General features: G+C 38.5%; 1 protein-coding gene across 1 annotated transcript in view; it reads left to right on the top strand.

Annotated features, from left to right (window-relative positions):
• TRPC5 (transient receptor potential cation channel subfamily C member 5) overlaps positions 1 to 12402 on the top strand; it is a 322560-nt gene that overhangs the window by 217288 nt on the left and 92870 nt on the right. The gene's annotated exons all lie outside the window — the stretch shown is intronic.

Genomic DNA, 12402 nt, shown 5'->3' with positions numbered 1-12402 from the left:
CAAGACATTGAAAATTTTTTTAAATTAACTTTTTCACAATTCTGGAAATTAAGCAAATGTTTACAATGATCAGAGGAGTATTTACTCAAGTAAAACAGCTAAGTTTTTGAAGAAAAGCAAGTTTTGTGGTATTTTAATTTGCCCAATTCCCATCTTCCTTTACCCAGCTCAACAGCAGCTTTGAAAACTCACAGCCTTGGAACCATAGTAGCTATAAAAAGCAGCAGCCTGGCACCCACTGAAGAGGAGCAAACTGGGTTTGGAGCACCCCAAATAGACCCAACCCCAGAGAACTGTCATTATCTGTCAGGCAACTTCGTTAAAAAGCCCAATTCCCAGGACTGGTCTTCATGTGATCTGACTCAGTACCAATAGTTCTTTTCCTGGGGGCATTTGTTTAAAAAAATCAGCAACAGTTGTTTAATATGAAGGCTGCCTGAGGCAGTAGACAACAATTGGGTCAAACAACAGGCTAAAGAAAAAGCAATCTAAATCCAGCAACATATAAAAAGAATTAGACACTATGGGCCAGGTGTGGTGGCTCACGCCTGTAATCCCAGCACTTTGGGAAGTGGAGGCCTGTGGATCAGGAGGTCAGGAGATTGAGACCATCCTGGCTAACATGGTGAAACCCCATCTCTACTAAAAATACAAAAAAAAAATAGCTGGGTGTGGTGGCAGGCACCTGTACTCCCAGCTACTCGGGAGGCTGAGGCAGGAGAACGGCCTGAACCCGGGAGGTGGAGCTTGCAGTGAGCCGAGATCGTGCCACTGCACTCCAGCCTGGGCGACAGAGCAAGACTCCATCTCAAAAAAAATAATAAAATAAAAAAGAATTAAACACTATGACTGAGTAGAATTTATCCCAGGAATATGAGGGTGATTCAACATAACAAAAATCAATCAATGTAATACATTACATTAATGAAAGGAAAGACAAAACCACGCATGATCATTTCATTTGACACAGAAGAAGCATTTATCAAAATTCAACAAACTTACATGATAAAAACACATGGAAAACTGTGAATAGAAGAGAATTTCTTCAGCCTGATAAAGGCCATCTGTTAAAAACCCATAGCTAACATCACACTTAATAGGAAACTTGAAAGCTTTTCTTCTAACATCAGGAAAAAGACAGGGATGTCCATTGACAGCACTTCTACTCATCATCATACTGAAGATTCTAGCCAGGTCAACTAGGTAAGAAAAAGAAATAATAGGCTTCCAGTTTGGAAAGGAAGAATTAAAATTGTCTCTATTCACTGATGACATGACCTTGTACAGAGAAAATCCTAAGGTATCAACAACAAAAATTATTAGGGCTGATAAATGAGTTGGGCAAGGTTGCAAGATAACATACAAAATCAATTGTGTTTTGTTCAACAAAAATTATGGAAGGCCATTGTTTTGGACTGAGCTCCCATACTAGGCCCCAACAGACCAGACCAAACCAAAATGGAATCACCTGCTAAGTGCCATATAATCAAACTAAAACTTTAAGAAAGCAGGTATATCCCCAAACAGACCAGTTTTTCCTGAAAATAGGAGATTCCACTCCACCTGAGTCCATGTAATATGGAAGATGCCTCTGTTTTAACCCTTGCCAAAAAAAGTAACCTGATGTTAACCGATATTTTTTTTCCTATTGTTCTGTTTCCTTTTTCCCACCTTACAAAACCCACTGTTCTGCTATTGCCTAGTAGAATGGAATGTCTCATTCTATTTTGTAGAATGGAGGCTTCCCTGATTCATACATCATGAAAAAAGCCAATTAGATCTATAACTAAATTTGTTGAGATTTTGTCTTTTGACAGTTTCTATACACTAGCAATGAACAATCCAAAAATGAAATTAAGAAAACAATTCCATTTACATTAAAAACAATAAAATACTTAGGAATAAATTTAACAAAAGAAGTGTAAGACTTGTACACTGAAAAAAACCATAAAACACTGTTCAAAGAAACTAAAGAAGATCTACGTAAGTGGAAAGATATTCCATGTTCGTGGACTAGAAGACTTCATATTGTTAAAATGGTAATATTCTCCAAATTTTCCTTACTTTTATGGTTAATTGATTTTCAACAAAGGTGTCAAAACAATATAATGGGGAAATAGTAGTGTTTTCAAAAAATAGTGCTGGGAAATGTATATCCACATGCAAGCAAATGCAATTGGGCCTCTACCTCACAAAATGTGCAAATGGATTAAATACCTAAATATAAAAGCTAAAGCTATCAATCTCTGAGAAGAAAACAATGGTGTGAGTCTTTGTGACCTTGGATTGGGCAATGATTTCTTAGATACGACAACAGTAAGTCTGTCAGATTAGAATCTATGTAGGTTCAGTCAAATCTAACCATGGATTCGAGTTATTATATTATATAACCCTATAAAATACATAGAAGTATTATTACTTTGCCTTTATAACAAAACCCAAGAGTCTGTTTCAATTTATAATTTCAACATTTAAGCAAAGAGATTTTAGTTCCCAAAGTTGGGGAAAATGACAAAACAATAAGGGAAGAAAGAACCAGGCCTTAGTGTCGTATATTTTTCTCTTGAGGTTGTAAGGCAGAGTATCCTTCTTTCCAGAGCACTTTATTATTAATTTCACTTACAGACCTAATTTTCTGTGTCAAAGTATAATTCCCATGCTGAAGCTCTAACCTAAAAATGCAAAAAAAGTTATCTTCATTGTACAAACATATCCATCACTTTAACGAGATAATAAGGGAACAAAATTTAGGATTCAAGCTAAGAAAGAATATTGTTTCAATGAACATGTCCCTCAAATAAACCAGCATTAGCAGTTAATTTATGCGTCTAGAAAATCTCAGTTCCCACCAGTAAAAATATCCTCAGCGGCTAGTGCACCTTGAAAAAAAATCTGGCATACTACATAAATAACGTTCATGTGGGAGCCAGGAGCTGGGTAAGCCTTGCCTTTAGATTACTCTGTGACTACAAAAATAAAGCCAGCACTTTTGGAACTAATAAGCCTTCACTTGTCAGTATCATAAACAGTATTGCCCAACTAAACCTTGCTCCCACCAGTTCAGTAGTTACTTATTTCTACCTAAGCACTCACCTTCCGATTTTACCCAAGCATTTAACATCGAAAGAAAAAAGCATTATATTTCAGCGCTACTTTGCCCAAATTACAAAATGAGTCATTATTTTTAGTTTCAAGTCACGAAAAAAAATTAACAGGTTTTACATTAAAGTTAAAAGTTGCTAAAAGTTACCATTATAACATGTAATTAAAACTGCTAAACATGAATTTGCATGCAAGGTGTATAAAAGCACTAAAAATTGTTTTTCTTAAAAATTATAAGAAGGCATAAAAATGTACATTTTGCTTAAAAATAAAAAATTGTCTTAAAATTAAATAAAATAAAGTGGATGGTTTAAGCAAATTATAAAGACACTATAAAAACTAATCCTGCAAATAAAACTCTGTGTAAACACATTAACTAAACTCAAAAGAATATTATATTTCTTTTCTGTAAATTAAACACTAAAATAAAAGCACCACAAAGTTTTCTTAAAATGCTAATCTACTCTTTAGCAAAACTTGTCAAGGGTTATAACAGGTATGTAAAAATCTTATTTCATGGTCAAACTGGTTAAAATTAAACAGAATTATCTATAAGGTTTCATTAAAATTAAGGTTAACATTAATAGCAAACTAATACAAGGGTAAAATTTAACTTTCTCTCTTAAACACAATTTTCATGTAAATGAAAAGGCTAATAAATGGTTTTTGGTTTTTCCAGATTGTTATCTCATCATTTTGGCAAAACAAAACAAAACAAACAAACAGAAAAACAACTTATGATAATCTAAAGCTCTATTTCATAATATCAAGGGTTTTAAATTTTAAACATATTTAACAGTCTTTTCAAAATCAAACTTTACTTTCAAGGTTGTTTTTCCTAACCACTGGCTTTTGGGTGCTGCGCAAGGCCCCTGAACCATCCAAAAAAGAGGTAAACAGGATTATTTGGCAACATAAAATTGCGAAAATAATGTCTAATACATTATATTTTAGGGAATATTATTAACATATGTTCCAAAACTGTATGGAATGTCTAAGGTTCTTATGTCTGAATATGTGCTATTAATCACAATTAAAGTTGTTATGTTGGGTTATTGTAAGCCACAAAAATAACCAAATTTCTTTGTCAATTGTGTTTCTAACTGTATCCAAACTGGACATTTTGTTATTTACAGACAATTGTTATTTTGTTTTAATTCTCTTCAAAACATTGTTTATATTCAAGCTTTGGAACTTTAACAAATGCTCTCAAATGCCGGTTACTCATAACAACAATAAAACGTACAGAACTCATAAAAAGCTAAAATGTTTATAAACATAAAGCAAAACAAAGGTTAATAAAATGGAATAAACTAATAAAAAAATAAATTTTTACCTTTTACTTAGAACACTGCTAATCTTTATCTTATTTTTCAGAGTCAAGAAAACTTGTCTTAAGCTAGCTACAGCCTTTAACAACTAAGTATACTCCTGTGAATAGAATTTAAAGCGTGTTTGTTTCTCTCTGCCTAGTTTCTCTAGAATTTAAAAACTAGTTATAAGTAGGCCAGGCGCAGTGGCTCACGCCTGTAATCCCAGCACTTTGGGAGGCCGAGGTGGGCGGATCACGAGGTCAGGAGATTGAGACCATCCTGGCTAACACCGTGAAACCCTGTCTCTACTAAAAATACAAAAAACTTAGCCAGGCACGGTGGCGGGCACCTGTGGTCCCAGCTACTCGGGAGGCTGAGGCAGGAGAATGGCGTAAACCCAGGAGGCGGAGCTTGCAGTGAGCTGAGATCTCGCCACTGCACTCCAGTGTGGGCGACAGAGCAAGACTCCGTCTCAAAAAACAAACAAACAAACAAAAAAAAACCTAGTTGTAAGTATTCTTAAATTACAATGATATAGTTGTTTGCATCAATGCAATAAGAATCTATTTTCTTTTCTAACAGAACACAATTAAAAAAAAAACTGGTTACTTTACCAAGGCTTTTACTGCAATGGTGTGCTGAATGGGCAAAAACTGGAAGCACTCCCTTTGAAAACTGGCACAAGACAGGGATGCCCTCTCTCACCACTCCTATTCAACATAGTGTTGGAAGTTCTGGCCAGGGCAATTTGGCAGGAGAAGGAAATAAAGGGTATTCAATTAGGAAAAGAGGAAATCAAATTGTCCCTGTTTGCAGATGACATGATTGTATATCTAGAAAACCCCATTGTCTCAGCCCAAAATCTCCTTAAGCTGATAAGCAACTTCAGCAAAGTCTCAGGATACAAAATCAATGTACAAAAATAACAAGCATTCTTATATACCAATAACAGACAAACAGAGAGCCAAATCATGAGTGAACTCCCATTCACAATTGCTTCAAAGAGAATAAAATACTTAGGAATCCAACTTACAAGGGATGTGAAGGACCTCTTCAAGGAGAACTATAAACCACTGCTTAGTGAAATAAAAGAGGATACAAACAAATGGAAGAACATTCCATGCTCATGGGTAGGAAGAACCAATATTGTGAAAATGGCCACACTGCCCAAGGTAATTTATAGATTCAATGCCATCGCCATCAAGCTACCAATGACTTTCTTCACAGAATTGGAAAAAACTACTTTAAAGTTCATATGGAACCAAAAAAGAGCCCGCATTGCCAAGTCAATCCTAAGCCAAAAGAGCAAAGCTGGAGACATCACACTACCTGACTTCAAACTATACTACAAGGCTACAGTAATCAAAACAGCATGGTACTGGTACCAAAACAGAGATATAGATCAATGGAACAGAACAGAGCCATCAGAAATAACGCCACATATCTACAACTATCTGATCTTTGACAAACCTGAGAAAAACAAGCAATGGGGAAAGGATTCCCTATTTAATAAATGGTGCTGGGAAAACTGGCTAGCCATATGTAGAAAGCTGAAACTGGATCCCTTCCTTACACCTTATACAAACATTAATTCAAGATGGATTAAAGACTTAAATGTTAGACCTAAAACCATAAAAACCCTAGAAGAAAACCTAGGCAATACCATTCAGGACATAGGCATGGGCAAGGACTTCATGTCTAAAACACCAAAAGCAATGGCAACAAAAGCCAAAATTGACAAATGGGATCTAATTAAACTAAAGAGCTTCTGCACAGCAAAGGAAACTACCATCAGAGTGAACAGGCAACCTACAAAATGGGAGAAAATGTTTGCAACCTACTCATCTGACAAAGGGCTAATATCCAGAATCTACAATGAACTCAAACAAATTTACCAGAAAAAAACAAACAACCCCATCAAAAAGTGGGCAAAAGATATGAACAGACACTTCTCAAAAGAAGACATTTATGCAGCCAAAAGACACATGAAAAAATGCTTATCATCACTGGCCATCAGAGAAATGCAAATCAAAACCACAATGAGATACCATCTCACACCAGTTAGAATGGTGATCACTAAAAAGTCAGGAAACAACAGGTGCTGGAGAGGATGTGGAGAAATAGGAACACTTTTACACTGTTGGTGGGACTGTAAACTAGTTCAACCATTGTGGAAGTCAGTGTGGCGATTCCTCAGGGATCTAGAACTAGAAATACCATTTGACCCAGCCATCCCATTACTGGGTATATCCAAAGGACTATAAACCATGCTGCTATAAAGACACACGCACACGTATGTTTATTGCGGCACTATTCACAATAGGAAAGACTTGGAACCAACCCAAATGTCCAACAGTGATAGACTGGATTAAGAAAATGTGGCACATATACACCATGGAATACTATGCAGCCATAAAAAAATGATGAGTTCACGTCCTTTGTAGGGACATGGATGAAATTGGAAATCATCATTCTCAGTAAACTATCGCAAGGACAAAAAACCAAACACCGCATGTTCTCACTCATAGATGGGAATTGAACAATGAGAAGACATGGACACAGGAAGGGGAACGTCACACTCTGGGGACTGTTTTGGGGTGGGGGGGAGGGGGGAGGGATAGCATTAGGAGATATACCTAATGCTAAATGATGAGTTAATGGGTGTAGCACACCAGCATGGCACATGTATACATATGTAACTAACCTGCACATTGTGCACATGTACCCTAAGACTTAAAGTATAGTAATAAAAAAAAAAAAAAGAATCAAACTTGACTTACGGAACCAATAAAACCCTTGGAAACTGGCCTCATATTTTGTGTACACAGTCCCTGTACGGGATTTCTGATCTGTAGTAAGTAAAGAATGTCACTTTCTGACAGGCCAGGAACCCCAAGTTATCTTAATAAGAAATGAATTCACCCAACTCGTAGGTATTTAATGGTACAAACCCATGGCTGGGCTTGGCTTTAACATGTCTTATCTCAAATTCCTTCTATATAACAGAGTTCCATCAAAGCCGATTTAAAAGGGCTGTGTGGCAAATAATTATTCTTGGTGCATTGTATACAAATAATTAAGCCAAATATAATAAAGCAAACCAGTCCTACCATAATTTGTCTTTTAATAAAAATAGGAAACTGAAAAGTAAAAATTATGTTTCAAAAACTATAGCACACCTGTTGTTAAATTCTAGTCTTGCTTAATGTTTTTCAACTTTTATTATCTTCCACAGTTTAAATTATATCCGTTACCGAAATCGCCTCCTGGATACATCACACTCAAGTCAAAGCCTAAAGAGCTGAGAAAGCAACTTCTAACAGCCCAGAAAAACGTCCTAACAATGAAAAAAAAAATTTAAGCTGGTAATCATAAAAGCCAACAGAATAATGGCCATTTCGCAAACAACTATCCAAAAACATCTACAAACGGTGTTGCTCCTGCAGCCAATCCAAGACCAAAAAACTTTCTGCTCCCCCCATCAGCAGGAAGTAGCCAGAAAGAACACGTCGCTCCTTGTCCTTTTATAACTGTAGGGTCTGGAATGACAGAGCAGGACCACCATCATCTCAGACAAACACTGCCACTTTAAGCTCCAGCTGCCTTTCCAGCTTCATGCATTTCAAGGAAATCACTTCTTTTTTAACTACAAGCAGCCAAAAAAGAGCAGACAGTACAACACAGATAAGAAGGCTGGGGCACGGAGGAAGGCAGGGCAAAGTCTCTTGGGTAACTGCCAAACTTCACCCTCATACAATGGGCTCCAGTAAAACAGTGGGCCTTAATAAGCACATTCCTTTCCCTTCAGGTACACTAAGATAGGGAAGCTAAAAGCAGACTCGAGGGATATGCCTGCAGCTGCGGAAAGATGTAGGGGAACAGACACACAACTCTCCCTCCCAGATAAGCACAACAAAGAGACACAGAGAGACACAGAAGCAGTCCAAGCCTCTGATAAACTCTCCCACCCTGAATCCTTAAAAACTCTTAGTCTGTAAGAGATTGCTACTTCTGACCTAACTCAGTCAGACGTCCCTCCCAGGTTGGAAATAAACCTGTTGACTGTTGAGCCGACCGTCTTGTTTCTCTCCTCGTTCCTTAATTCTTACAACAACAACAAAAACTACAAATTGGACTTCATTAAAATAAAAACCTACTGCTCCAGGCTCTGGACAGTTTGAGTTTTTGTGCAATGAGGCATCTAGTGGGTACACACTCTGCAGTTTTTCCTGTAATTCTTCTTTCTGAGGTGTTCTTAGAATCAACTAGAGATTGATTAAATAACCTGTCAAATGTGAACTTCAGTATGCAAGCAGAATCAGGATTGTGCTTTCAAAGCTCACAAATGTGTTTAGATTAGATACTACATGGTGGCTTAATAAAAATTTCCCTTATCATATTCTAATTGCAGTTTGTTCTGCCAGAATCCACACCACCCTACACTACTTCTGTCAGATATAAAAATAGAAGATAAAAACCTGTCCAACTTTAAAATTGCCCAGCTTGAGCCAAATTGAAAATCAGAGCAGAGGCATTGAAGATAAAGGTTGGATGGTATATCCACTATTAAAAGAAGCTTCACTTCTGCATTTGTGCCTTAGCAAAAAGTGATTCCTGGGGTTGGAGTTTCTGGGAATACATAAGCGGAAGTCACATGAGGTCATCAAGACCATTGCTGAAGAGCTCCAAATGTCTGTTTGGTTCAGGCTGATGCAGTAGCATAGGACAGAGATTGGCAAACTACAATTTGCTGTCTGTTTGTGTGAATAAAGTTTTATTGGCACACAGCTAAGCCCATTCATGTACATATTGTCTATGGCTGAGTTTGCACTGCAACAGCTGAGTTGGGTAGCTACAACAGTGACAGTGTGGCCTGCAAAGCCACACTATGTGGCCCTTTACAGAAAAATCTGCTAATCCCTGCCAAATAACATCATTATTTGATGTCAATCCGGATATCTCCATTTAGATGTCTCACAGACAAATCTAATTTGACAGGCTTAAAAAGGCATGCACTTCATAAACCTGTTTCATCTTCAGTGTTCCCTCTCTCAGTTAATGGCACTACCATCACCAATTCACCTGAATGAGAAGCCTCCCTCCCCTTTACCTCCCACACCCCATCCATTACTCCATTCCCCATCCATCAGCACATCCTGCCAATTCTGCCTCCTCACTGCATTTCAAATCTGACCACATCTCTCCATTTCCACTGCCATTTCCTTAGTCTAAGTCACCATCATTTTGTTCAAGATTGACAACAGTTTTCTAACTAATCTTTCTGCCTCTAGTTTTGACTGCCCTCTGCTTCTAATCCATCCTCCACCCGGTAACCAGAAGGATCTTTTCAACATCTAAATCTAATTTTCTTACATGCATAATCATATATGTAGCTAAGATTTAATGAGCCCTTACTATGTGCCAGGCATAGTTCTAAGCACTTCGTATGTAGTAACTGATCTTAATCCTCACAGCAACCCTACAAGGTAGATATTATTATCTCCATTCTTTAGAGGAAGACATTAAAAAACAGAGTAGAACTTGTTCAGTTACACAGTTAGTAAACAACAGAGCCAGTTGCAACTGCTTTATTATACTACTTTACATACACACACACACACAACTTATGGCTTCTCATTGCTCTTAAAATGGTTCATACTATGGTTTTTTTTGTTTTTTTTGTTTTTTGAGATGGAGTCTCGCTCTGCTGCCCAGCGTGGAGTGCAGTAGTGGCGCAATCTCGGCTCACTGCAACCTCCACCTTCTGCTCTCAAGCGATTCTCCTGCCCCACCCTCCTGAGTAGCTGAGATTACAGGCGCACATCACCAGGCCCAGCTAATTTTTGTATTGTTAGTAGAAACGGGATTTCATCATGTTGGCCAGGCTGACCTCAAACTCCTGACCTCAAGTGATCTGCCCACCTCGGCCTCTATTATTATTATTATTATTATTATTATTATTATTATTATTATTTGAGACAGGGTCTCACTCTGTTGCCCAGGCTGGAGTGCAGTGGCACTATCTCTGCTCACTGCAGCCTCTGCCTCCTGGGTTCAAGCGATTCTCTTGCTTCAGCCACCCGAGTAGCTGGGATTACAGGTACACGCCAACACGCCCCACAATTTTTGTATTTTTAGTACAGACGGGGTTTCACCATGTTGGCAAGATTGGTCTTGAATTCCTGGCGTCAAGCGATCTCCCCGCCTCGGCCTCTCAAAGCTCCAGGACTACAGGCATGAGCCACCGTGCCCAGCTGAGTCCATACTATTTTTAATGGCCAAAGACCATCGTCTTGATCTTCTCTAACCCCTGTTTACCTCTCCAGCCTGGTCTCTTGCCATTCACAGCCTTGCAATTTAAGCTGCAGCCACCCTGACTGCTGTAGCCCCCCACATACAAGGCAGGCTCTTTTTCACCTCTATGCCTTAGTCATGCGATCCTCTCTGCTCTGGCGGTTTACTCTCTTTTCTTTTCCTCTCCCACACCTAGCCAACTGTTGCACATCTTTTAATGCTCCAGTCAGGTATCACCTACTCCAGGAAGCCTTCGCTAAGCAATCCAGATTTGTCCCTCCCTTGTGTTCCCATTATGCCGTGGTCATATCGCTTTCGGTGTCCTTACTATACAATTGTATAACTCTCCTTTTGTGCTTCTGTTTCCCTCAGTAGACTGTGAGCTCCCAACAGTTCTTCTACTGCAAAGGTCTTGCTTTACTCTTTGACTTTTCTGTATTTTCTTGGACTTCATCATCCCAGCCTTTGGCATAGGCTACTGTGGCAAAAAAAAAAAAAGAGTAGAAAGGGACTATAGGATTTTGTCTTTTTGTGTATGAATGCGTGGAAAGGAAGTGTCAGGACATAATGGAGATCATGAACATGTTGGGAGGAAATGACATCACAGGATGAAAACATTTTAGAGCTTATTTTTGGTAGTTTCATACCAGTAATCTTCTTTAGGACAGGCTAGACCCCAAAATATATAATGGCTCACACACAACAGAACTTTCTCCGTGATGTAACAGTCCAAAACAGGTATTCTTATTCAGCAGGCTAGTTCTGCTAACATGGTTATTGAGGGACAGGGGCTGACAGAAGCCCCTAGATCACACCAGGTTATCACATCCCAGTCAGTCAGAAAAGGAAAAGAACATGGAGGAGCACACATGGGAGACCTCTATAGGCCAGACCTGGTAGTGCCACACAGCATTTCCCACAGTGAGAAATTAGTCATGTGGCCACACCTCACTGCAAGGGAGCCTGGGTAATGTAGTCCAGCTGTGTGCTCAAGGAGAAGAAGAATGGTTGTGCTGGGAAACTGGTGACCTTCACAGATAAACTAACAGTAAAGTTAGGCAAGTTTACCTTTGGTGTTGGGTAAATGATGAAAGAGGTTTATTTCCTTTGTACTAGTAAGCTAAATGGTGCAGCTCTGTTTAACCTGTCCCATGGGAAGCTGGGGTAGTCAAATGTAGGCAGTATTTAAAATCATAGTTGACAGTTGAGCTCCCTGTTGAGTCACTTACCAGGAAGTAGCAGCTGGATAATGATTTGCAATGCTGATGACTCCTTAATTATTAATCACTGACACTTTGTAGATTGCCTTTGAGTAAAATCCCAGCTGGGTTAGTATACAATAACATAATGCCAGCCCCAAAATATTTTTTCCTTTTGCATGTCTAGACTAGAGAGGGTGTTAAATAGATGGCACAGTAGCAACCTGATTCATTACAAGCTAACCAAGAGGTGCTCAAAACAAAATCAAGAAAAATAAAAACAAAATATAAAAGAGAACTCATTTTCATTTCAAACCCTAGCTACACGCATGGGCTTATTCTCTGCCAGTTTCTGTTTGCCCAAACAGAGTGGACATTGATGATGACCTCACGCAGACTGAGGGAATGAGCAGATGTGAATCAATTTGAAATGAAATATCTCCATGATTCTCTGCTAACAGGCATGTAAGTTCCCAGGAGAGTTTGTAAAACAG

This window comes from Pongo abelii, chromosome X (assembly GCF_028885655.2).
Source record: "Pongo abelii isolate AG06213 chromosome X, NHGRI_mPonAbe1-v2.0_pri, whole genome shotgun sequence".
NCBI lineage: Eukaryota > Metazoa > Chordata > Mammalia > Primates > Hominidae > Pongo > Pongo abelii.
Note: the sequence above shows the minus strand (reverse complement) of the source record. Positions and strands in the feature narration are given on the sequence as shown.